The sequence below is a fragment of the Neofelis nebulosa genome, chromosome 6 (assembly GCF_028018385.1).
Source record: "Neofelis nebulosa isolate mNeoNeb1 chromosome 6, mNeoNeb1.pri, whole genome shotgun sequence".
NCBI lineage: Eukaryota > Metazoa > Chordata > Mammalia > Carnivora > Felidae > Neofelis > Neofelis nebulosa.
The window spans coordinates 26,006,704-26,034,014 of record NC_080787.1 but is presented as its reverse complement, the minus strand read 5'-3'; the positions used below and the strand labels follow the sequence as shown (position 1 = coordinate 26,034,014).

At 37.3% G+C, this 27,311-nt stretch overlaps 1 protein-coding gene across 2 annotated transcripts in view; it reads right to left on the bottom strand.

Annotated features, from left to right (window-relative positions):
* F13A1 (coagulation factor XIII A chain) overlaps positions 1-27,311 on the bottom strand; it is a 250,016-nt gene that overhangs the window by 52,373 nt on the left and 170,332 nt on the right. The window lies entirely within an intron of this gene.

Genomic DNA, 27,311 nt, shown 5'->3' with positions numbered 1-27,311 from the left:
GTGGGCCAAAGCTTCATGCTTTGCCTGGAAAGGAGTAGTGCCTGATGCCAGTTTAGGGGTAGTTCTGCAATTCCACCCAAGAATGAGGGTGAGGGTGACCCCAAAAGAAAGTTAAGGTTAGCAGATACTGAGGCTGGGTGAACAATCACAAGTTGCAAGGCAGTGCCCATATACAGGAGGTTGAAGTTGGAGGATTTCCCTGGGGGTGCCCGTTCCCTCTATCTTAGTCAAGTAAGACCTCTCTTATTCCTTGCTTCTCCTCCCTTCCCATCCCTTCCTACCTCTTTGACCTCAGGGAGCCCACAGTTGGATTAGAACTGTCTTTGAAAGAACAGTTGGAGGGAAGAATAAAGTTTTCTGATTGAACGCTGGAAGTGCGACCAGTTCAAGAAATGGCTTCAAAACACTCCTTGAAGATAGGAAATATGTTAGATTCATCTTCACCCCTGGAGTGCTAACAATGTATATTTCTTGAGTGGTAACTCTTCTCCTTGAAACCTGGGCTTTGTCTAAAGCAGAGGTTCTCACACTTGTAGAGTGCACATCAGAACTGCCTGTGGGGCCTCATAAAACACAGATTGCTGGGTCCCCATGCCCAGAGTTGCTGATTCTGTAGGTCTGCTGAGGTTTTGGGGAGGCAGCCTTGTCTTATGGATGAGTGCCCAGGTGATGCCCATGCTGCTGGTCAGAGGACATCATTTTGAAAGCACTGGCCTAAAAAACATGGTTAAGGGAGGGTGGGGCCATTTGTCACCTTCTTTATTCATTCATTTGTTCATGAATTCAACAAATATAAGGACCTATTGTGTGGTCTGTGCAGGTGCTCGTTGGGTCTGGGACTACTAATTTGCCCAGTGAATCCACAGCATTTCTACCTGCAGGGAGAATGAACAAGCTGAGATCAGAGAAGCACTCCTTTCTCACAACAATCTCACACAACGGTTTTGGTTTCCTTGTTTGGCCTACTTCTAGTTGGAACTGAAGCCCTGCTTCATATTTAATAGAGGCTTTTGTTCTCCCTTCACACAATATATTGATTCATATAATTGGGCCTTTTTGCTTTTCCCAAACTACATTACCCACATTAACAGCTAGCTTAAAATGCCATTATAAAACCATACAGGTCTTAGTGGAAGAGAAAAAAGGAAATGAATTTCTCAGAGCTCCATCTCTTCCAGTAAGGCATTCCATGGATGCGGAAATCTGGCAGCATTTGCTTTTCTGACTCTCACTGGCTACAATCCTCCAGAGCTTTCTAGCTGTCAGGCCAACTGCTTAGTCAGCTCTGCCCTGCAGACCAGGCATGCTGGAATGTGGTGAGGGTGGAGTCCCCTATTTTCTTATTAAACTCTTCATTGATGAGACCTCTGTCCTCTGAGTCTGTGCATATATACATTTGTGTACCATCCTGGACCTTGGCCTGTTGCATTGGAAAGTTAAGAGGGCTACAAACCTGTAGAAATTCCCAGGTTGGCTACTCAGATCTCCTTGAAGTAACTCTCTCTTTATTTAATATCCTTGGGCTAACTTGGCCAAGGGCATATTCACTCATTCCAATGCCCCCAAGGAGTGGTTTTGACATTTTCATTAGTATCAGAGAGATTAAAGATACTTGTAACCACTCTGATTTGAGGGCTTTCTCCCCCATTTTTTACTACTGATAGGAAAGTGCCATGAGAAGAGAGAAGAAAACATCAAAGGCAAGAGAAGTTCTGGAGAAGGACAAGGTCTCACAAACCTAGTCTGGCTGACAGAATGCTTGCTCTTCAGGTGCTGATACAGCGCTGGACACAGTAAAGACCTTTAGGTGTGCTTTGGTTGAACTCAATTCAGCCTATGTTTATTGAAGGCCTGCTACTGGTGAATCATCATGACACACACTGACGGGGCCACAAGATGGGGATTCATTGATGAAAAAGTCATAACTTTTGCCCTTTAGGTCTCAAGAAAGTTGGTAATGGTTAATTTTATGTGTTGATTTGGCTGGGCCATGGTGCTCAGATACATGTTCAAATGTTATCCTTAATGTTTCTGTGAAGGTATTTTTGGATGAGATTAACATTTAACTTGGTAGACTCTGAAAAAAAGCAGATTGCCCTCCATAATGTGGGCCTCATCAAATTAGCTGAGGCTCTGAATACTTCAAAAGACTGACTCCTTCCAGCAAGAAGGAATTCTGCAGCAGGTGGCATTTGGACTTGAAGTTTAGCATTGGCTCTTCCCTGGGTCTTCAGTATGCTGACCTACCTTGCAGATTTTAGACTTGGTAGCCCCCATAACCACGTGAGCCAATTATTTCAAATAAATCTCTTTTCTGTACACATTCATCCTATCTGTTTTGTTTTTTTGGAAAACCCTTACTAATACAGAGGTTAAGACACATATTTGTGCAAACACATGAAGTAGATTGCATCATTGCATATATAGTGTAGGGACAGTTATGTGGGATTTGCTGAGAAAAGCCAGGAAGTGTGGGTGGAAGGTCCATCCATGATGTGAGTGGAGAGAGAAACTCTGGCAGAGAAATGAGCAAAATACAAGATCTTTTCAGGGAATAGCACAGCTGTTGCCTGGAGGCCTGGCCATGAAGGAGGACAGTGAGAGATGCAGGTGCAAATGTAATCAAGACAATGGTGGAGGACAAATAAAGAGTTTAAATTTTATTCTGTAAGAAATAAGTATGGAAAGAAGAAAAAGAGAGAGAGGACAGCTTTCTATTTGAGAGAATCATCTCAGGAGCTTTAAAAAATACTGATGTCTAGATTCTGATTTATTTGGAACAATGCTACCAGAATGCTAGCATTTAGTGTGATTTATATTAAATGGTAGGAGAGGACAGTTGAAGAAGAATTAGAAACTGAAGGAACAGATATAATCTAGTCACCTAAGAAATCAGGAAAATAGAAGGCAGGAAAGCCAGATCATGTAGGACCATCTTCCTGAGAAAGAAAGGGAGACCCAGAAATACATGAAGGAGAGAGGAGAGAGAAAGGAATGGCAGAAATGAAGGCACAGAGAAGAGAAGGTCTTCAGGAAACTTCAAGGAAGTTTTGTGTTTCAGGGGTCAAGGACCATTTCATCATTTGGACTTCGTAGCAGAGTCACTACTTAGAGTTTCATAGTCTCTCTCTTTCATGAGTTTATCTGGAGCAATTTTTCCAGGAATAGAAACTAACTGCCCAGATCCATCTCAGCAATATTGATGTTGTGTTATCAAAACTACGTGTGTGTGTGTGTGTGTGTGTGTGTGTGTGTGTGTGTGTTCTGTGTCCCCAGGAGAGCCAACAGGCACTGTGGGATGGACATTTTGACCTTATAGTTTTTCCATAGCAGTTTCTACTACCAACCATTAGAAGTTGCCAGAATGAAGATATAGTTCCTCGTATGCAGCAGGTATCTAGTAAGTATCTGGTGAACAAATAAACATGTGTGAATGGCTTGTAAAACCAATCAGAAGATTCAGAAATCAAACGGAGTACTATATTTTCAAATGATGAAAGCTAAGGGCATACATGTTGCATTTGTATGTACCCCCCCCCACACACACACACACTGATTTGGTGTCTACCATTTTGAATGTCCAGGATGCCACAACCACCAAACCTTTGACATCAGGGAAATAGCTCTTGTTCTTGAAAGAGAGGTTGAGGAAATGTCTCAGCAACATAGAAAGAATGAGGTTTACTATTGTTCACACCAGAGGTTTTCTATCTCGGATACACATTGGAATCATCTCAGGAGCTTTAAAAAATACTGATGTCTAGATTCTGATTTATTTGGAACAATGTATGAACTGATGAGAGTCAGGGTTTTTAAAAGCTCTCTAGATGATTCTAATGTGCACCTCAAGTTAAGAACCATTACTTTATAGCTCTGCTGTTCAGTTTTTTCAGCTACTGGTCACATGTGGCTATTAAACACTTATGGACACTTGATATGTGGCTAGTTGTAATTGATATGTGCTCCAAGTGCAAAATATGCAGCAAATTTGGAAGATTTTGAAGACAGGATGAAAATAAGACTGTAAAATAATATCTCAACAATTTTTATATTGAATGCAGTAGGCAGAATAATGTTTCCCCCCCTCCCCCAAGGTGTCCAAGTGCTAATCCCCAGAACCTATGAATATGTTATGTTACAAGGCGAGGGGATTAAAGTTGCTGATGGAATTAAGGTTGATAATGAGCTGACCTTAAATAAAAAGATAATTCTGGATTATCTAGGTGACCCCAAAGTAATCACAAGGGTCCTTAATTGTGAAACAGGGAAGCAGAAGGGTCAGTGTCAGAGAGAAAGACTTGACCAGCCATTGCTTTGAAAATGGAAGAGGAACCACTAGCTGAAGAATGTGAGCAGCTTCTATAAGATTCAAAAGGCAAGGAAACATATCCCTCCCTAAGCCTCCAGAAAGAAACAGTCTTGTCAGCAACTTAATTTTAGCCCAGTGAGACCCATTTCAAATTTCAGATTTCTGATCTCACATAATAAATGTCTTTTTTTTTTAATTTTAAACGTTTATTTATTATTGCAAGACAGAGAGACACAGAGAATAAGCAGGGGAGGGGCCGAGAGATGTATAGACAGAATCTGAAGCAGGCTCCAGGTGCTGAGCTGTCAGCACAGAGCTCGACGCGGGGCTCAAACCCACAAACCGCGAGATCATGACTTGAGCCGAAGTCGGCCGCTTAACCGACTGAGCCACCCAGAAGCCCCATAAATGTCTTGTTTTAATCCACTAAATGTGTGATAATTTATTATAGCTGCAATAGAAAATAAATCTTACTGCCTTATGTATTGAAATAATAATCTTTCAGATTGGGTTGAATAAGATATATTAGTTAAAGTATTTTCACCTGTCTCTTTTTACTTGTTTTTAATGTGGCTACTAGAAAATATACAATTACCTGTGTGGCTTGCATTACACTTCTATTGGACAGTGCTTCTCTAGGCCCTCTCAACCTTTGGATGATACAGGAGATGACTTATTCTATCTACCTCCAGCAGATATGACACTAGTGAGCATGAGAAGAGCATCCACCTCTATGAAGATCTCTGGGAAGACTAAAAAGAGTTTATCTTCTCAGCACCTTCTAGTTTGCTGGTCAAAGGAGAAGAAATTGTGTCTCATGCCTGAACTGTCCAATGAATAAGTGGTCAGAGGTCATTTTGAGTGAGTTTTCCATGTTTGTAGAAACTGTGAAACTGGCCCAATCAAATAAATTGTTAGAGTTTTAATTTTGAGAGAAATGAGCAGAGCTCAGTATGCCCATTCCCATCAGAATATGATTCCCTGAGTTCCCTCAACAACAGTGCAACCACAGTAAGAAGGTGGTGTGGACTAGATCTGCCAAGCCACCAAGACCATCACAGGCCAGACTCTTGAGTGACAAGTTTGTTCTTTGTCACAAGTGTCTTTTTATTTTCAGATAATAATTTTCATGCTTAGGTGGTTAGGATGGTTGCTTTTGCTTTTAGTAAATCTGTAAGAGGAAAAGTCAACCTACAGTGTCTGGAGGGGGGAGAATAGGAATAAAATCAGAGTAAAATCTAGGGCTAATTGCTCAGCACCCTTTCTTGGCAAGAGAAATGTGAAAGAGGCAGAATAGAGACTTCTTGAGGGGCCACAACAGGACAGGAACCACCAGTCCTTGCTGCATTAGGATATATGGGCCATTTCTTGCCCTCAAGCACACCAGTGAATACTTTGAAAGAAAAATGGCAGAAGGTGACACACTGAGGAAAAGAGCCTCAAAATATAGCTCTGTTTCTTTTGCCATGAAATCATGCTGTCTTCCAAAGACATAATACCTAGGGTAGGGCAGAGAAACAGGGAACTTTCAAGATTAATGTTAATGGTTCTAGATTTGAAGTATAGGGAGTTATTTGGAGAATCTGATAACATTTGGAGCCATTTTGTGAGCCAAAGGACTTTTGTTCAACAACTAAAAATGCCTAAAACAATTCCCAACAGTGTGCAGTGTTCATAGGATAAAATGAGCACCAATGTGTGTACAAGGAGCTTGGATGGTAGGCACCAAGTCTTTAAGGTTCAGCCCTTGTGGGACACTTAAAATGACTGCTGGGACACTGCATTTGGATGGAATCCAGGGAAAAGAGAAACGTTTCTATTTCCAATTTGAGCATTTCCCCTCTTGAACTCTGATCATGCTGTGTGAAACAATGAGGTGGGATGAGAGTGTTTCTGCATTTTCTTCATGGCCTCATGCCAGTACCTAGCATATTTCATGCTACTTTATATTTCTGGCCAACCCCTAGAACCCACTCATGATAGATTTTTGAACTGCCTCAAGCACCAGCAGTGCCACACTTGTGCTCCACGGATAACAAAAGCAAGAAGGTTGCTGGTACTATCTTCATAGGAGCTCTTTCAATGAGCAGTCACCATATCAGTTGTAGGAAATATTGTGATGATCTTACAGCCATAAAGACACTTTCTCCCATGTTCTTACAGCTGTAAAGATGCTTTCTCCCATGTGGTTAAAGCTATCTGCAATAATTGAACTCTTTTCCTCCTAGAGACTTCTGCCCACATTTCTCCTTATTAATTTTGTATAAAATCACAGCAATGGAACTATGGGGGTGTCCCCTGTGCTTTACTTCCCCAAGCTTCAAGATCCCATTCAATCCTGAAGACCCTTCCAAGTCACATGGTGAGGTCAAATGCTTTCCACCTTTTTATAAAAATATGTACTACTTATATATTTTCTCTTCCTTATAGCTAATGGGTCAATGATTTTCATGAAGCCCATCTTTCTAGGGTCAGTTTCCTAATGGAATCAAGCCATTGGGTTTTCTTTCTCCCTTCTACACCCTTCTGGAAGGAGCTCTCCCATTTTACAACTCACTTTTCCTAACTCCCTTTGGTCCTTTTAAGGAATCATTTCTTTCCTTTTTAATTCATAGATTAATAGAAGGCAGCAGGAGTCCTACCAAATCACTGAGTTATTCCTTCATCTCAGTCATTTCTCTAACCAGTTTAGGCGAATGTGCTTCACTAAAAAGAGAAAAAATAATTCTTCATATTTTCTTTCTCTGGTTATCTATCAAAATTTGCATGTCTTATTGCCAAGAAACAGGATAGACTTTAATTTTCTTTAGTTGTTCCTTTCATCTGACAATTTATTAACTTCTTCCATGTGTAGACTTAAGGGTCAGAGGCTGAGGCAAAGAAATCTCCAGTCAAACTATGTGATCTCACTGCATTTCATGTGGATTTTACCTGTCTTCCTGCTTCTGTCCTTGACTTCCTTCAGTCATTTTCAACAGAGCAGCAAGAGTAATTCTGTTAAAACTGAAGTCAGGTCATAGACTTCCTTCTTCAAAACACTGTGAGAGCTTTGCTGTAGGTTGAATGTTTGTGTCCCCCCAAATTCATATGTTGAAATCCTAACACCCAAGGATGGTCTTAGGAGGTGAGGCCTTTGGGAGGTGATTAGGTCATAAGGGCAGAACGCTCATGGATGGGATTAGTGCCCCTTTGGACATGTGAGGATACAACAAGAAGTTTGTAACCTGGAAGAGGGTCTTCATTGGATCACACTGTCACCCTGATCTTGGACTTCCAGCTTCTAGGATGGTATGAAACAAACTTTTGTTATTTATAAGCTGCATGGTTTATGGTATTTTGTTACAGCAGCTCAAACACACTAAGATAAGCTTCTGACCTCAGAGTAAGCAAAAGACTTGGAATGGCTCTAAGGCCCTATATGATCAAGTCCAGAGTCACCCTTTTTGATCTCAGTTATCAGACTCTCCTGCTCTCTCTCTGCTCCAGCCACCTGGTTCCCTTGTTCTTTGCGGTAGATACTTTCCTCCCACAATACTTTGCTTTTTGCTGTTCCCTTTGCATGAAAAGCATTTACCCAAGAGATGTGCTTGGCTCACACACTTCTTCATGTATTTACTCAAATGTTACCTTTTCACTAAGGACTTCCTTGGCTATTCCACCTAAAATCGTAATACCCATCTACAACTGGGCTCTGGCCTTTCTCTTCCCCTTCTTTGCTTTATCTTTTCCATTTTGTTGATTGTTTCCTTCACGGTTCAGAGGCCTTTTAGTTTGATGTAGTCCCATTTGTGATTTTTGCTATTATTGCTTGTGCTTTTGATGTCATATAAAAAAAGTCATTACCAAGACCAATATTGAGATTTTTCCTTATGTTTTCTTCCAGGGGCTTTAGGGCTTTAGGTCTCACATTGAAGTCCTTAGTCCATTTCAAGTTTATTTTTATGAATTGTGTAAAATAAGGGTGTGATTTCATTCTTTCCCATGTGAATATCCAGTTTTCCCAATACTTTATTTATTTAATTCTCAATAATAGATTGAGTATTCTTGGCTTCCTTGTCAAATATTAGTTGACCACAAATGCATGGGTTTATTTCTGAGCTCTTGATTCTGTTCCATTGGTGTATGTGTCTATTTTTAATTTCAGTATCATACTATTTTGATTACTATAGCTTTGTAATAAAGTTTGAAATCAGGAAGACTGATGCCTCTAGTTTTGTTCTTTCTTTAAATTGCTTTGGCTATTGGGGACTTCTGTAATTCCATTTGAATTTTAAGATTGCATTTTCTCTTTCTGTGATAGGGATTACACTTAATTTATAGATGGCTTAGGGTAGTATGGACATTTTAACAATATTAACTCTTCTGATACATGATTAGAACATCTTTCTATTTATTTGTGTCATCTTCAATTTCTTTCATCAAGGTTTTATAGTTCTCAGTGTATAAATCTTTCCCTTGGTTAAATTTATTCCTAAGTATTTTATTTTTTTTTGATGCTATTGTAAATGGGATTATTTTCTTCCTTTTCAGATTGTTCATTGTTAATATATAGAGATGCAACTGATTTTTGTATGTTGATTTGTAACCTGCAGGTTTACCAAATTTATTTGTTATACTAACTGTGTGTGTGTGTGTGTGTGTGTGTGTGTGTGTAGTCTTTAAGATTTTCTAAATGCAAGATCATGTCATCTGCAAACAGAAACAATTTTACTTTTTTTCTAATTTGAATATCTTTAAATCTTTTTCTTGCATAATTGCTCTGGCTAGGAGTTCCAGGACTATGTTGAATAGAAGTGGTGATGGGGGCACTTTTGTCTTATTCCTGATCTTAGAGAGGAAGCTTTCAACCTTTCTCCATTGAGTATGATGTTAGCTGGGGCTTTTCATATACTGCCTTTATTATGTTTCTTCTACACAAAGTTTTTTTTTGAGAGTTTTTATCATGAAAGGATGTTAAATTTTGTCAAATGCTTTTTCAGTATCTGAGATGACCATATGATTTTTATCTTTCATTGTATTAATGTGATGTATAACATTTATTAATTTGTGTATGTTGAACTATCCTTGCATCCTGGGCATAAATCCCGTTTGATTATGGTATATAGTCATTTTAATGTGCTGTTGGGTTAAATTTGCTAGTATTTCGTTGAGAATTTTTGCATCTATATTCAACAAGAATATTGGACTGTAGGTTTCTTTCTTTGTAGTATCCTTATCTGACTTTGGTATCAGGGTAATGCTAGTCTTGTCAAATGAGTTTGGGAGTGCTCCTCTTCAATTTTTAGAAGGGTTTGGAAATAATTGGTGTTAATTATTATTATTTTTTCTTTTGATGTTAATTATTCTTTAAATGTTTTGTATAACTCACTAGCAAATCCATCTCTTTCTGAAATTTTATTTGGAAGTTTTTGATTACTGATTCAATCTCCTTATTGGTTATTGATCAGTTCAAATTTTTTATTATTCCATGATTCAGTCTTAGGAGGTTGTATGTTTCTAGGAATTTATCCATTTCTTCTAGGTTGCTCAATTTGTTAGCATATAATTGCTTACAGTAGTCTTTTATAATCCTTTTTGTTTCTGTGGTTGTCATTTTTAACATCTTTTTCATTTATAATTTATTTGAGTCCTCTCTCTTTTTTTTCTTGTTAAGTCTAGCTAAAGAATGATCAATTTTTCTTTTCAGAAACCACCTCTTAGTTTTGTGGATCTTTTATGCTGTTTTTCTATTCTCTATTTCATTTATTTTCTGTTCTGATCTTTGTTACCACCTTCGTTCTACCAACTTTGGGCTTAGTTTGTTCTTTCTCTAGTGCTTTGAGGTGTAAAGTTAGATTGTTTATTTGAAATCTTTCTTTTTCGTTAACATAGTCATTTATCATTATAAACTTCCCTCTTAGAACTGCTTTTGCTGCAACACATAAGTTTTGGTATTGACATTCACATACAACTCTTTTTATATACATATTTTTAAAATTTTTCTTGGATAAATGCCTAGAAGTCGAATTGTTGGTTCCAGATAGTCTATATTTTTTTCCTAGAAGCTTTATAGTTTTAGCTTTTGCATTTAGGTCTATGATCCATTCCAAATTAATTTTGCATATGTTGTGAGGTATGAGTCAAGGTTCAGTTCGTCCCCCATGTGAATAATCCAGTGGTTCCACCACCATTTGTTGTAAAGATTTTCTTTCTTCATTGAATTGCTTTAGTGCTTTGATCAAAAATCAATTTATATTATAAATGTGAGTCTATTTCTGGATTCCCGTACTTCATTCCATTTATCCACATGATTATCTTTACACTAATATCTTACTTACTGTAGTTATATAGTAGCTTTAAAATCCAAGGGCACCTGGGTGGCTCAGTCAGTTAAGTGTCCAACTCAGGATTTCAGCTCAGGTCATGATCTTGCAGTTTGTGAGTTTCAGCCCTGCATCAGGTTCTGCACTGACAGTGGGAAGCCTGCTTGGGATTCTGTCTCTCTCACCTTCTCAGTCTACTCATCTCTCGCTCTTGGTCTCTCTCTCAAAATAAATAAATAAAACTTACAAAAAAAATAAAAGAATAAAATCCAGTTATATAGATATATATTCTAAATTTATTCTTCTCTTTCAAGGTTGTTTTGGGTATTTTAGGTCTTTTGCATTGTCATATAAATTTTATAACCAGCCTTTCAATCTCTACAATGATGCCTGCCGGTATTTTTATTATAATTGGGTTGAATCTATATATAAATTTGAAGATAATTAATATTTTACAACATCAAGAATTCAATAACATGAGCAGTGTATATCTATCCATTATTTGGGTCTAAACATTTTTTCTCAGTAATGATTTCTAGTTTTCAGGGTAGAAGTCTTGCACCATTTTATTAAATTTTTATTTACTTTATGCTTTAAATGTGATTATAAATAGAATTTTAAAATATGTGATTTGTTAATTTCTTGCTTCTAGTATACAGGTCATCTTGTATCCTATGACCTTGTTAAACTTATTAGATCTAGTAGTTTTTATGCAGCTTTCGTAGGATTGTGTAGGTAGAAGTCATGTAAACTGTGAATAAAGACATATTTACTTCTTTTTTTCTTAATCTCTATGCCTATTATTATTTTTTTTTTCTTATTGCCCTGATTACGATCTCCATTTACAAGGTTGAATAGAAGTAGTGAGAAAGTGGCTTTAAGTGTCTGACTCTTGATTTTGGTTCAGGTCATGATCTCACAGTCTGTGAGGTGGAGCCCTGTGTGAGGCTCTGCTCTGATAGTTCAGAGCCTGCTTGAGATTCTCTCTCTCCCTCTCTCTCTGGCTTTCCCCAACTCACCTTCACTCACTGTCTTTCTTTCTCTCAAAATAAATAAATATTAAAAAAAGGAAGTAGTGAGAAAGAATAAACTTACTTTGTTCCCAGTCATTACAGTGGAGACTTCAGTCTTTCTGAAGTCTTTCTCCATAAAGTGTTATGTTCAGTGTGAATTTTTTCAGGTTGTGGGAAGTTCCTTACATTGTTGCTTTGCTTAAAAAAACAAAAGCAAAAAAAACCATTCCACTTTTGTATAAAATGTGCCTTTTTTCTTTAGCTGCTTTTAACACTTTTTCTCTCTACCCCTAGTTATCTATTTGACTATAATGTGCCTTGGTGTGAGTTTCTTTGTTTATCCTGCTTGAGATTTGTTGAGCAGGTTAAATAAGCACACAGGAGTTCAGTTCTTCATCAAACATAGAAAAATTTAAACATTATTATTTCAAATACATTTTCTTCCTCTCTCTTTCTCTCCCCTACTTCCTGCCTTTTTTCTGGTACTCTGTTATCTTTTAGATCACTTGATATTGTTCCATATGTCATCGAGGCTCAGTTCATTTTTTAGTCTTTTTTCTTTGTGTATTTTTGTCTGAATATTTTCCATTGACCTGTCTTCAATTGTTCAACAAATTGTCAAACAAATACAGTGAATTTTGTTTTTGTTTTGAATCTAGAATTTCCGTTTAATTATTTTAAAATATTTTCCAATTCTCTATTAAAGTTCCCTATTGTTCTTTTATTATGTATATGCTTTCTTAGAAATCTTTTTTCCTTTTTAATTTTTTTAAGTTTATTTATTTATTTGAGTAATCTCCACACCCAACATGGGGCTCGAACTCATGACCCTGAGATCAAGAGTTGCATGCTTTTCTGCCTGAGCCAGTCAGGCACCCACTTTTTTTTTTTTTCAATATATGAAGTTTATTGTCAAATTGGTTTCCATACAACACCCAGTGCTCATCCCAAAAGGTGCCCTCCTCAATACCCATCACCCACCCTCCCCTCCCTCCCTCCCCCCATCAACCCTCAGTTCTCAATTTTTAAGAGTCTCTTATGCTTTGGCTCTCTTCCACTCTAACCTCTTTTTTTCCCCCTCCCCCTCCCCCATGGGTTTCTGTTAAGTTTCTCAGGATCCACAAAAGAGTGAAAACATATGGTATCTGTCTTTCTCTGTATGGCTTATTTCACTTAGCATCACACTCTCCAGTTCCATCCATGTTGCTACAAAGGGCCATATTTCATTCTTTCTCATTGCCATGTAGTACTCCATTGTGTATATAAACCACAATTTTTTTATCCATTCATCAGTTGATGGACATTTAGGCTCTTTCCATAATTTGGCTATTGTTGAGAGTGCTGCTATAAACATTGGGGTACAAGTGCCCCTATTAATCAGTACTCCTGTATCCCTTGATGCACCCACTTTTTTTTTTAGAAATTTTTGCCATATTTATATTAACTATTATAGTGTTCTTATCATTATTAGTTGTTATATTCATCTCTGTAATTTTTGAGATTGTTCATGTTGACTAATATTTTTGCCTGGTTATTGGTCACATTTTCCTGCTTCCTTGAATGCTTTGTACATTTTAATTGTATGCTGGTTGCTACACTTTTATAGATGCTGTATTTTTTAAAAGTTTTATTTAAATTCCAGTTTGTTAACATACAGTGTGATATTACTTTTAGGTATGCAGTATAGTGATTCAACACTTCCATGCATCACTTAGTGCTCATCACAAGTGCACTTCTTAATCTCCATCACCTGTTTAGCCCATTTCTCCACCACCCTCCACCTGGTAACTATTAGTTTGTTCTCTATGGTTAAGAGTATGCTTCTTGGTTTGCTCCCACTGCTCTTTCCCCACTTTGCTTATTTTGTTTCTCAAATTCCACATAAGAGTGAAATCATATAGTATTTGTCTTTCTCTGACTGATTTATTTCATTTAGCCTAATACTCTCTAGCTCCATCCATGTCGTTGAAAATGGCAAGATTTTACTCTTTTTTATGGTTGAATAATATTCCATTGTGTGTGTTTGTGTGTGTGTGTGTGTGTGTGTACACAAATATATGCCACAGTTTCTTTATCTTTTCATCAGTTGATGGAACTTGGGTTGTTTCCATAATCTGGCTATTGTAGATAATGCTGCTATAAACATACAGATGCTGTATTTTTGAGTGTCTGTGTTTTGTTGTCTAGATTAATAAATATTAATTTTTTTATAGGCAATTAATTTTCTTGAGGATCAACTTGATGCTTTCAGTCTAGCTTTTAAGCTTTGTTAGATTGTGTCAAGAGTAGCCTTTACTTCAGGACTAGATTAGTCCTACTTCTAAGGCATAGTCTTTCTGGGATCTCCTTGAAGGCTGTTGGTTTTCAGTTGTCTTTTAGTCCTGAGAGTGCTCTGGTGATCAGTTTACAGGTCTCAGTAGTTGTTCTTTTCCTGGTAGTTGTCTTTCCTTAACTTTGTGGAGTCTTAGCCTGTGCATACACAGCTTACTCTTTAAGCAAAGGCTCATGAGGACATATATGCTCAGTTTTGAAGCCCCTTCCTTTTACAGCTCTTTTCAATCTGATGCCTTGTTCTATGTTGGACATCTCAGTAGTCTTGAGTTCCAATCTTCTAATATCCTCAGCTCAGCAGGACTGCTGTATTTTATCTGACCTCAAACTTCTTGCACTACAACCTGAGAAGAAGTTCCAGGCAGAAAGTTGGAGAGATAATGGTTTTCTGAGCTCATTTTGTTGTTTTCCTTCTCTCAGGGATCACAGATTTGTACTACCAGATATTCAACATCTTGAAATATTTGTTACCTAAATTTTATTTGGATGAAGATCTAGTATAGTACCACTTTTCCATCATGATCAGAAGTTGAAGTCCCTAACTAATGTTTTGAAAAATGACTTGGGAGTCCTTTGTTCTCACAATTCACAATAGCTTCATTGCTGACAGGTCACAAATGTTGTTTCGTGACCCATTATAATCCTTCGGATCCTGTTTCAGTTTATTTAATAAACTCACAGGGGCACCTGGGTAGCTCAGTTGGTTAAGCATCTGATTCTTGATTTCCGCTCAAGTCATGATCTCATGGCTGGTGAGTTAGAGCCCTGTGCCGGGCTCTGCACTGACAGTATGGAGACTACTTGGGATTCTTTCTGTCTCCTTCTTTCTCTGCCCCTCCCTTGCTCTCTCTCTCTTTCAGAATAAATGAACTTAAAAAAAAGAAAAGCACTGTTTCATAAAAAAATAAACTCACAGATGGATGGTTTTCAGTTAGTAAAAAATTAAAAATCATTCATAGCATATTACACTAAAATACATGAACAGAATAATCTCCAGATAATTAATATTTGTTACATATATTGTAGACTCTACCATACTAGAGTAGTTTTAGTTTATGAATTAATTTTGTGCACATATCCTATTATTTCAATTCTTTATGAAATATTTTTATATTTAATTTAAACATAAATTAGTCACTTTGCTCTCTCTTATTCACCTCTTTCCAAGCAAATGATCATGAAAAGTGGATGAAATTTAGTAATTAGTTTGACAGTTTCAATCATATTTTTAATATATGAAAAATGTTATTTTCAGCATGTAAGAGAAAACCTCTATCATGTAAGTAACGTAGTAACTGTTACTCTTTTTATAGCACCTCAAAATAATGTTTTTTCTTATCTGTTGTTAATATATTGGTTCTCTATATTTTTCTTTTATTTAAATGTAATCCAAGCAAACAGATCCTTGTTATACTTTGTGGAATTTTTATAACTTTTGTGAGATTTTAATATATTTATCTAGCCCATTTGATTTAAGTAATGTTTGTCTTGATGAAAATAGTTCACTAATAAAATGAATAACACACTGACAAAACAATAACAAAATTTTTAGTTTTGTAATAGGCTACCACAGATCTGATAATAGTTTGGAAACTTAACTTTTACTACTAAAATATATTTTTAAAAGAAAAATGTTAAACTTCATTGTCTAGTATGATTGATTCTTTAATCATTTTTGGGATACATGATTTTATTATGTATGTATGCATGTATGTATGTATGTATACATTTATTTATTTATTTATTTATTTTACTCATAGTTACACTTTATTACATGGAAAAAATACATGTTAAATCAGCCAAGGAACAATTCACCTGGAGCAGAATCCAGGGGATTTCCAGCACCACTTCTAGTTGTCTTTCCTACAGAAGTTGTAGATTGGACTAACTCTTCCCAGCAGTGATGGGCGATAGTACACATGGAATATTGCCAACCAGGGAGGTTCATACAAACCTTGAGTGTACAGAGCTTTTATTGTGGTTTGTCTGTATAGATGTGGCTGACCTTAGTTTCCAACCCTTCTGGAAATCAAGCTGATAGCAGGTGGCCCAAAGGCCCCACCATAAATCACACTGTTAAGCTCCCTGGTATGGTTCAAGGCCTCCAGGTAAGAAAGATACTCTTAGCAGACAGGAAATCCCAAGGGCTTATAGGTCACTTCCCAAAAGCTGAGGACAAAGATCAGACCTCTCTTTGGGCGAGGTCAATTCTTCACTAAATAGTATGGTATACATGATTTTAATAATCAAACTGTCTTTAAATAAAGAATGTCAAATGAAATTATTTCTTACTATAACAGGTCATTTGGAAAGAACACCATACAAATTGAAATCAACAAATTCATCAAATGAAGCTGCCACTGACTTCCATACATGCTCTGCTGAGTGTAAAATTGCATGTATTATTAAGCGTTCCTATCATTTTCTATTTGTTTTATTTATCTTTATTTTTATTTTTTATTTTTATTATTTTTTAAGGTTTATTTATTTTGAGAGAGAGAGAGCGCAAGTGGGGGAGCGGCAGGGAGAGAGGGAGAGACAGAGAATCCCACGCAGGCTCTGCACTGTCAGTGCAGAGCCCGATGTAAGGCTCCAACTCAGGAACTGTGAGATCAGGACCAGAACCAAAATCAAGAGTCAGATGTTTTACTGACTGAGCCACTGAGCACCCCTGTAATTATTTAAAAATTTTATTTCCTGGTTGTGAGTGTACTGATTCTCATATTTATTTTTTGCCTGCCATTTTTATTGTTTATATATTCTTGACTATTATTATTTTCCTTATATTTCTAAAATTGATTATCATAGTTTTTTTCCATTGTAATAACAAAGAGTTTTTGACATTTTTTGTATAGTTTGACATAATTTCAAACTTATAGAAAACTTGAAAGTACAATGCAGAAACTTTCCTTCCCCAACGTTTTCAATGTAAACTGCTGATATGATACCTCACCACTGTCTGAACACTTTAGAATACATTTCTTTCAAACAAAGACATTTATCTACATAACTGTAATAGAACCATCAATACCACAAACTTAATATTGATATATCATTATTATCTAATTCTCAGATCCCCTTCAAATTCTACATTGATCCCAGTAATGTGTTTTATGATTAAAGGATCATGTCTTTAGAGTCTTTCAATCTGGAGCAGTTCTTCACTCTCTCCTTGTTTTTTTTTAATTTTTTTTATTTTTTACCTACTCATTTTATTTTATTATTATTTTTGTAATATGAAATTTATTGTCAAATTGGTTTCCATACAACATCCAGTTCTCATCCCAACAGGTGCCCTCCTTGATGCCCATCACCTACCCTCCATCAACCCTCAGAAGAGTCTCTTATGGTTTGGCTCCCTCCCTCTCTAACTTTTTTTTTTTCATGATCAAGACATCTTTGGTGATTATGAACCCATTATTTTGAAAGTGTTCCTTTAGATACCGCCAATATTCCTTCATGATTATATTCAGGTTATGCATCTATGACAACAGTATCACAGTAATCATGCTGCTTTTTTCTCGTTGTGTTATATTAAGTGGCACATGATTTTGATTTATCCCATTATTGGTAGTGTCTGCCAGGTTTCTGCCATGTTACCTTTTTTCCTTTTGTAATTAATACATGCTTTGTGGGGGAAATTTTGGGAGACTATTTAACTGTCCCATTTGTTGTCAAACTTTCACCTACTAGTTTTAGTATCCGTCTATATTTCTTGACTAAATGAACTATGTTTGTTTGTTTGTTTGTTAAGTGGTTATTTTCTTAAATTAAAAAAAAAACACTTTATTGAGGTATTGATGTGCAAAAATCTGTGCATATTTAATGTATATAACTTGGTGAGTTTAGAGACAGTATACAACCATCAAACAATCATCACAATCTATGCCATCACACATCCATCACCTCTAAAAGTTTCCGCCCATCCTCTTTATTTATTACGTGTGTGTGTGTGTGTGTGTGTGTGTGTGTGACAAGATCACCTAATATAAGATCTACCCCCTTAGCAAATATTTAAGTATAAATAAAATATTATTTACTATAGGCGGTATGCTGTATAGGAGATCTCTAGGACTTACTTATTCTTACATAACTGAAACTTTGTATCTTTTGACTACTACATCCCTGTTTTGCTCTCCTCTCAGGCTTTGGCAACCGCCATTCAACTCTCTGTTTCTACCAGTTTGACTATTTTAGATTCCTCATATAAATAGTATCATGTAATATTTCTCCTCCTCCTCCTCCTCCTTCTTCTTCTCCTTATTCCTCTTCTTTTTTGAGAGAGATAGTAGGGGATGGGCAGAGGTAGAGAGAGAGAGAGAGAGAGAGAGAGAATGAGAATCCCAAGCAGGCTTTGCACTGTCAGTGCAGAGCCCAATGTGCGGCTTGAACTCATGAGTCATGAGCCAAAGATAGATGCTTAACCAACTGAGCCACCCAGGCACCCCAATAAAAATACGATTTTAAATATTGACATAAAATATGATGTTTTTCCAAGTTAAACACCATTCACCAATATTGAAATACTGAGTTCTTATCTGTTATACTACTTAATGATAAGGAGCATCTATTTTGATTCTTTGGTGAACAAGAAAGTTACTAATGCACACACACACACACACACACACACACACACACACACATATCTTAAGCAGGCTCCACACTCAGCATGGAGCCCAATGCAGGGCTTGATCTCACAACCCTGGGATTATGACCTGAGGCAAAATCAAGAGCTGGCTGCTTAACCAACTGAGCCACCCAGGTGCCTCTAGTATTTGTTCTTCTTTGTCTGGCTTATTTCACTTAGCATAATGTTTAAATGGTTAGTTTCTAATTCAACTATTTTTTTTTTACATTCATGAGTTGGTATAAGATAGACACTTCTGTTTATTTATTTATATTAGCAAAGACCCATGGTTTATTCAATCAGTTATAATCTGTTACTATTATTTATTCCAGTGCTAAAATTGTTCTTAGCTTTAGTCAGTGGTTGTCCCCTCAAGCTGGCTTTTGTGTCCTATTTACATATTCCCACCATTCTTTGAGTACTTCCTGATTTTTCTGCCACAAGATAATCCAGGCTCATCTTGTATTTTCCCTGCTCCAGCCCTAGAATTAGCCATTTTTCTAAGAAGTCTTGGTTCCCTTCTGTGGAAAATGGTATTTAGAAACCATGATGTGTATGTCAGGTGTGTTCATTGCTATTAGGTATCAGTAACAGTGGACAGAATGAGGGAATGTAAGCATGTATGTACATTATAGACATAATACACATATTTTTATCTATCTATCCATCTATCTATCATCTATCTATCTATCTATCTATGTATCTATCATGTGAGGTCACACCAATACTTACAATTTCAATTTAACACTACAGGGTGTTGAAAACATTCTAGTGTTTTTCCTTTTCATATTTGTAACTATCTGCAATATAATTATTTACCAGTCTCCTGTCACCAATACTGGCCGGCATCCATCCATCTCTTCTGCCACAAAGACACTTCACCTACCTAGCTTGGGCTCTAATACTCTGCCTTGGGCTGCCACTACCACTATTTCCAATGAGGATGCCTTCCGTACTTGACTTGGGGCTTTGACAACCTGCACTGTGCTACTTTCCCACCTAGTTTGGGTTCCACTGGCCCGTGCCAGGCTGCTGATATCACCGCCCTCCCATTACATGGACACCTTCTATTTCTTCTCCTCCTCCTCCTCCTTCCTCTTCACCTGGTTCTGGATCCAACAGTCTGTGCTGGGCCGATGCCATACTCCTATAAAGACTGCCTCTCACCCTGTTTGGGCTCTGATACTATTTCCCTCATTGCTGTCATTATTCCATCCTATGAGAATCTCTCTCTCACCTCATTCAGGTTCTGACAGCCCATGTTGTATTACCACCACCCCCCAGATGGGTCCCCTCTTCAATTTGCCTGGGTTCCAACACCCTCTGCTGGGATGTTGTCACCCCACCACTTTGCTTGGCCCCATCTAAAGGTGTTTTGTTTGAATTATTCTGGAAGAAAGAATGATAGGAAGAGGCAAGGCAAACAGAAATGCTTGAAGAAGGTTTTAACATTTTGAAACTTCTGCAAGTCTTCTGTCTTTTTGTTTACTTTTTGGCTCCCACTAGGATTCTTCCTTCTAGTCACATTTGAATCTTAGTATGATCTAGAATTTTGAAAATATCTCAAAATTTATCTGGTAGTGGGCATGAACAAGTGCAATTTGAATGCATTTTAAAATTACTCCCATGTTACACCTAGAAGTATAATTGTGTAGTCAAATTACTATTATGACATACATTATGACTTATGGGTGAACATGCATAAGAGTTTGTCACTGGAATACTTGTTTTTTCAGCCTGTTTCATTGCATCAGTGAAAATTTTCATGGTACTTCATCTGGAACTATCAGACTTTGCTACGTTTAGGCATATCAAATTTACTAAGATGTGATCTGATATTTTGGGATGCATAAAACATGTGAGTCCACATGCTGATGTAATTGCTTATGTGCTGTAACCTAAAAAAAATCAAAATGTTATTTTATATTATCCTCCCCCCAAAAACAGACATGGTATATTTAAAGTTATATATGCTGTATTATTTAGTATATATCTGATAGAACAGTTTTTTTTTCATTTGTTATTGATAGGGAGTGAATTCTTAGTTTATAAATACACAGACTAGCTTCCAGCTCTTTACATTTGAAACCTCGTTTCTCCCACATACTTCCAGTGAGAAACACCCTAAGTCACAGTCATACCACAGCATATTTCTGTTCCCTGCACCTTTTGTGAGGAAGAGATAGCAATATTCCTGGAAACCATTCTCATGTTGAGACAACTAGCAATACATTTCCTATACACAAAAGGGAAGTGAACCACACAAATGTATCCAACTAAATACAGAGTGAATCTATTCTCAATTCATCGTTCCCTTATCTGCATCCACAAAATGCCTTGAATGGTCCAATGCCACCTAACACAAAGAGAGGTGTGACAGAGGGAAAACTGCTAATTTCATTGATTGTTGTTAAAATATCTTTCCTTTTGCAAATTTTGTAATATTTATGACCATATGACAATCAAGTCAGGGCCCCTCCAGGGCTTTGGAAAGGCTTGAAGAAACATAAGCTTCGTTAGCTTTCTGGTCAATCTGCCTGGGCAGGGGCTGCAGTAGGGTCTCTGTTCTTCACACACACATCATTGGGACCACCTTCATCTTATATTTCTGGGGCTTTGCCACTTTGACACACCATGAGAATCTGACCTTAAATAGTTTTTATTCTCATTAATCCATAGCTTTTGAGAGGAATATAAAGAAAGAGAACTAAAAAAGCCTTGTTTCTAGTTTGATGTAAAGGAGGAGAGTTTAAACAGTCTTTTTCATATGGATTATGAACCTGTTTAACAAATAAACATGAAATTAAATTCAACTTACATTTAATTGAGAACTTGATACATATAAAGCATTGTATAGATGATGTGGAAAACATAGAAGTTAGACAAATCAGGGGTTCCTGGGTAGCTCAGTCAGTTAAGCATCCGACTTTGGCTCAGGTCATGATCTTGCACTTTGTGAGTTTGAGCCCCATATCAGGCTCTGTGCTGACAGCTCGGAGCCTGGAGCTTGCTTCAGATTCTAGGTTTCCCTCTCTCTCTGTCCCTTCCCCCCGCTTGCCCTCTGTCTCGCTCGCTCAAAAATAAATATTAAAAAAATAGGAAGTTAGACAAATCATATGAATTAGCTAAATCTTATCTGGATGACATTACTAAATGGTTAATTAAGCCTGGCATAGGTGATTCAGTGAGAAAAATAATTTATTTTGCAAATCAGGAAGTGTAACTTTGCACTTGTAAGCCTTAGAATTTAGTGCCTATGTCCTTGACATGAATACTTACAAAGAGCAGAAAATGATTTAGCCTTTTAAGACTAAAATGATACTGCATTCCAGCAACCAAGATATAATGAAATCATCACTATTGGTTTATAGAGTAGGCTACCCAGACCATCAAGAGATTATCAAAAAGCATTTCTTTATTATTTAAATTTGAAATAGCTTTTCACTCACCTTTTTCATATCTTTCCTTTCTCTTCATATATGAGACAAAGAATTGTAATAGAATTAAAAGGAAATTATCATAAAAATCAATGAAATTAGGTCTTGCTAAGAGTGACTGTGTCTTTAGAAAGAAAGGCTATTGTTTTTTATAAAATTTTGAAATGATCTGTTTATTATGATATTTCAAATATACAGAAATATATAGTCTGGGAAATCTGTGTACCCACAACCCAGATTGAAATTCTTTATGTCTCTCTCTCTGATCTCTGCTAGTGATAATCACAGCCTTTAAATTGGTGTGCATGCTACTCATGAATGCTTCACACGTGTATTACATGGATATGCAGCCATATGCAAAGTAGAGTTTACTTTGAAAGGTCTTAAATTTTAATTAAGAGTTATAATATATAGGTTATTCTGTAACTTGCTTTCACATAAACATTGTTTTTGAGATGTGACCGTGTTCACTTCAAGCTATCCTTATTTCTATGCTATTGTTTGCATGTGTATTACCTCTTTTTTTAAAACTCTGATATTCTGAGAGAGAAAAACTATTGTATTTATCTTAAGTTTCTTTAGTACCCAAATATAGAATCCTTTGGATGAGTTCTGTAGTTGATATTGCTTTTGGCTCAGCACTGTCCACATTTCAATTTGGATCCATTTAAGGATCAGCCATAATGAGGCCATGCATCTACTTTCATTATCTTTTCCTAGAATTCCAAAATCTAACGGTTTTCACATGCATATGCAAAGGAGTCAAGGTAGAGAAGGGATGCATAGGGGAGACAAAGATGCTGTAAACCTTCCCTGAGGCCAGGAGAAGGCAAGGGGAGAGAGTTACTGAGAATCTGAGATGAAGTCTATGAAAATGACATATTTGACAAAGGGTTAGTGTCCAAAATCTATAAAGAACTTAACAAACTCAACACCCCCCAAAAACAAATAATCCAGTGAATGACTAGGCAGAAGACATGAATAGATACATCCAGATGGCTAGCAGACACATGAAAAAATCCTCAACATACATCACTCATCATCAGGGAAATACAAATCAAAACCACAATGAGATACCACCTCACACCCTTCAGAATGGCTAAACTGAACAACTCAGGAAACAACAGATGCTGGTGAGGATGTGCAGTAAGAGGAACCCTTTTGGACTGTTGGGAATGCAAACTGGTGGAACCACTCTGGAGACAGTACAGAGGCTCTTCAGAAAATTAAAAACAGAACTACCCTATGACCCAGCAATAGCACTACTAGGTACTTATCTAAAGGATACAAAAAGGCTAATTCAAAGGGGCACATGCACCCCAATGTTTATAGCAGCACTATCAACTATAACCAAATTATGGAAAGAGCCCAAATGTTCATTAACTGATGAATGGATAAAGAAAATGTGGTATATATATATATATATATATATATATGTATATATATAGACACACACACATACACACACACACACACACATGCACACACACACACACACACACACACAATGGAATACTACTGGGCTATCAAAAAGAATGAAATTTTGCCATTTACAACAACATGGATGGAACTAGACTATATTATGCTAAGCAAAATGAGTCAGAGAGAGACAAATATCGTATGATTTCACTCATATGTGGAATTTAAGAAACATAATAGGTAAACATAGGGTAAGTGAAGAAAAGATAAGGTAAAAACAGAGAGGGAGACAAACAATAAGAGACTCTTAAATACAGAGAAAAAACTGAGGGTTGCTGGCCTGCAGGTGGGAGGGGATAGGTTAAATGGGTGATAGGCATTAAGAAGGGCACTTGTGATGAACACTGGGTGTTATATGGAAGTAATGTTGATGAGTCACTGGGTTCTACTTCTGAAACCAATACTACATGGTATGTTAGCTAACCTGAATTTAAATAAATTAAAATAGAAAAAAAATTGAAATCTTAACCTTCAAAAAAATAAAAAAAGAAGTGGTGTTCAGTCATGGTGTGTCAGTTCCCAGTCTGCTCAGCCTCTCCCACCCTTTCTTAGGACAAGGACCGATGCACTTACTAACATGATATATGGTGTCAGCACTTGGTCTTTTGAGACATGAAATTTCCCTTTTCTCACAGCATCATTTTTGTTAATTCAGATTTTCCTGAAAGCATAGTTCTCGTGCATTTAATGCCCTAAGAATTTGGAAATAACAGACATCTACATTTCACTCTAAATGAGACATCTCTATATCTGGAATTATAGGCTTTTTCTTTCCCTGAAAATTACTCAGGAACATGAAGTTTAAATTACTTTCCCAGGAAAATTATTCCACAAGAGTGGAGTTTGAATGCTACTCTTTCCAGGGCTGCTTTCCTGTGGTCTGTTAAGATGAGGGACACAGAAAGTGGCAATTATACCATCAGCCCTTAATGCCTGATTCTTTACAGAACAGACAATCCCAATTTTCTATGAAATTTTCTACTTTAAGTAGTGTTATAGACGGAAAGGCTGAGACTTCATAGTTAACAGCCCAGTCAGGTCTGCACTGTAGAAGACTTTTTACCACTCCCTGGTGGATAAACTAAAAGAAACAAGATCCCCAAGGTCCAAGGCCAATGAATGAGCAAATTTGTTAATTCTGAGGGGGGTTTGGAGGAAAGGAACAGCAGTATTAAGTGTATGTGGACCTGTGAAGTAGGCAGTAATTTGGTAACTCCTTTATTTAAATGTTCTCTCTCCTTATTTTGTAGGGCCCACCATTGGGCCCATGTCCTTCACTGTTGTATTCATTCTGGCCCACGACTTTAGCCTACTCTTCCTACCCAGAGGTCCCTAACATTTCCATGTTAAAGGAGGAGTCCCTTTCCCAGCCAGCTTCGAGGGAAGATTAGCTTCCATCTCATCATACACTGTTCAGTTGTCTTGCTGCTGATAGTTTTTCCTCCCAGACCTGTCTTCTGATTCCCAGCTATCTCAAAGCTTATTCACATTCTGGATGGTAGCTAGCTAGCAATGGGTCTGTACAACGCAGAGTACCACACGTTTTTCAATGAATTTATGCCTCCATATGTATGTAGTATTTCTTGAAAATTTGAACTCCTCCAAACTACTGATATAGTTAACATTTTTGGAACCTGAATTGTTATTAATTGCCCAGTCCTTAATATCAATTTACTTATAGACCTCTATTTTAACCTGCTTTAACTAATATTCCATGGTTTTTAATTGGAAGGCTATTGTCATTAAAAATTGGGCCTCACATGCTGTGGAAAAAGCCTGGGAACCTAGTTAATAAATTGGGAAGTCTCTAACTCTTGTTACTTCTACATTTTCATTACTAGCAGTCCAAGAGCATGTTGTCCTTATCTGATAAACACAGTTGGCTACAATGGCATACTCAGGAGGCTCCAGTTATGAATTATGAGTGAGGTAGCAAAATTCTTGTTTATGGACACATGCTGCAAGCATGATCCATGATAGCCATCTTGGTCACAGAATGATTGAATGACACACTGTTTCAGCTGACTGTGTTGATGTGGAAGTGTTAGGTATTATAGAAAATGCAGTCTTAAAATGATAGATCCCTAGACTTGGAAGTGATTCTAGAAATCATCTTCTCTATTCTCTTGTCTAGTGCAGAATCTCATGAAACCAACCCCAACAGATGGGCTGCCACCAGATCTTTGCTTCGGCATGTCCAGGTTGAGGACTCACTACCTTGGGTGGTTGTTTAGTCCATGGTGAGAGCTGTATTTGTGGGAAGGTCAGCACGTGGTATCCAGTTTGGAGATAGAAAATAAAAGCTTAGCTTCTTTCCTTTCTGTTGTCTTCACCTCTAAGTTCCCTAAACCCAGCCTCACCCTGAACCCCAATCTCAGCAACCAAAGGTGCTCTAGAGTGACTAATGTTATCTGCAGAATTGTTTAAAATCACGTTGGCAGTAGTCTGAGCAGAGAAAAAGGCTATTTCTGACTCTCTATTTTTTTGAGGGCGTTTGTCATGGGAAAAGAGGAGCTAAGGTTCTGGGAAAATTTGGTTAGGATAATTCAGGTTAAATGTTTCAGGATGTTCCATTTCCAAGGAGAAGCAGAAAGTCAGTAGGTTTTGTTCAAATGAGCTGTGTTCAGTGATGGAGTTGTCATTCTTGCCCCATCTCGACTCCCATTCCTTTTTATATTATTTAGGCTTTAATTCTTAGGCCAACTCTAGGGGGTGGAATGGTAAAAAGGAAACAAATTGCCTGGAGACAAAGTGCTTTGGGATTTTAGTGGCATATGGGAAATACTTGAATGAGAGTAACCAAAATGACAGGACCAACCTGAACTATAAGTACCAGGGAGAGTAACACTTTCCCTGCTCCATTAGGTGGCCATTATGACCATTCATTCATTCAACAACGCTTACTGACAGACTATTCTGGACCAGGTACATAGCGATGTATACACCAGAACCACAGACCTTTTATAAGTTGAAAAGTGGATGCTTGCCTAAATGGGATCTATTTTAGTCATTTGAAACTGTTAGTCATTTTTGGCAAAGGAAATCATCGTGATGGGTCAGCCAGATACTACAACTTCTTTCAACATTTGGTAGAAATTGTCAGGGGAAGCCATGCCAAGGCACAGCAGAGATGGAAAGAGATAATCAACTTTAAGATTAAAGGGTATTATTTCTCCATGTGTTAACATATGGTCTGCCACACAATCTCTGCTGCATTTACTGGCTTTTAAATACAACAAGGTGAACCCTAGCTGAGGTAGCCTGAATATCAATGGTGAAGACTGTTGGCTTTTTTTGCGTTCTGTTTCTATGTGGTATTGAAGTGAAAACACCAACTCCTCCTTCTCTGGCATCCAGATATTACCCTCTTAGCTAGAGAACTAGACTAGTTGGTCAAAGAGACTCGTTTCGTTCTGGTCAGATGGTGGCTTTTCAAGAAGTAAATCCTCAAGCTTGATGTCTTCTGTTATGGAGGAAAGACCCTCAAAAAATTTAATTGGAAGTCACTTAGTATGCATGGATAGCTTCTTAGGCCTTGGAAGGAGGGCAACATAAAACCAAAAACGTATGACTTCATCTTAGCACTTCTAAGAACAATTTTTTTAACTCAAATTTCCTTGAGGAATAACTAAGATATCCCCCAATGATTCCCACGTCCTGATATTCATGCCCTGTGTAATTCCTTTCTGTTGACTGTAGGGCTCGACTCAGTGACTCATTTTTAACAGAGTATGACAAAAATGATGGGTGTCATTTCTGAGGTTAGGTCACAAAAAGATTTTAGATTCTGTCTTGCTCTCTTGACTCCTCATT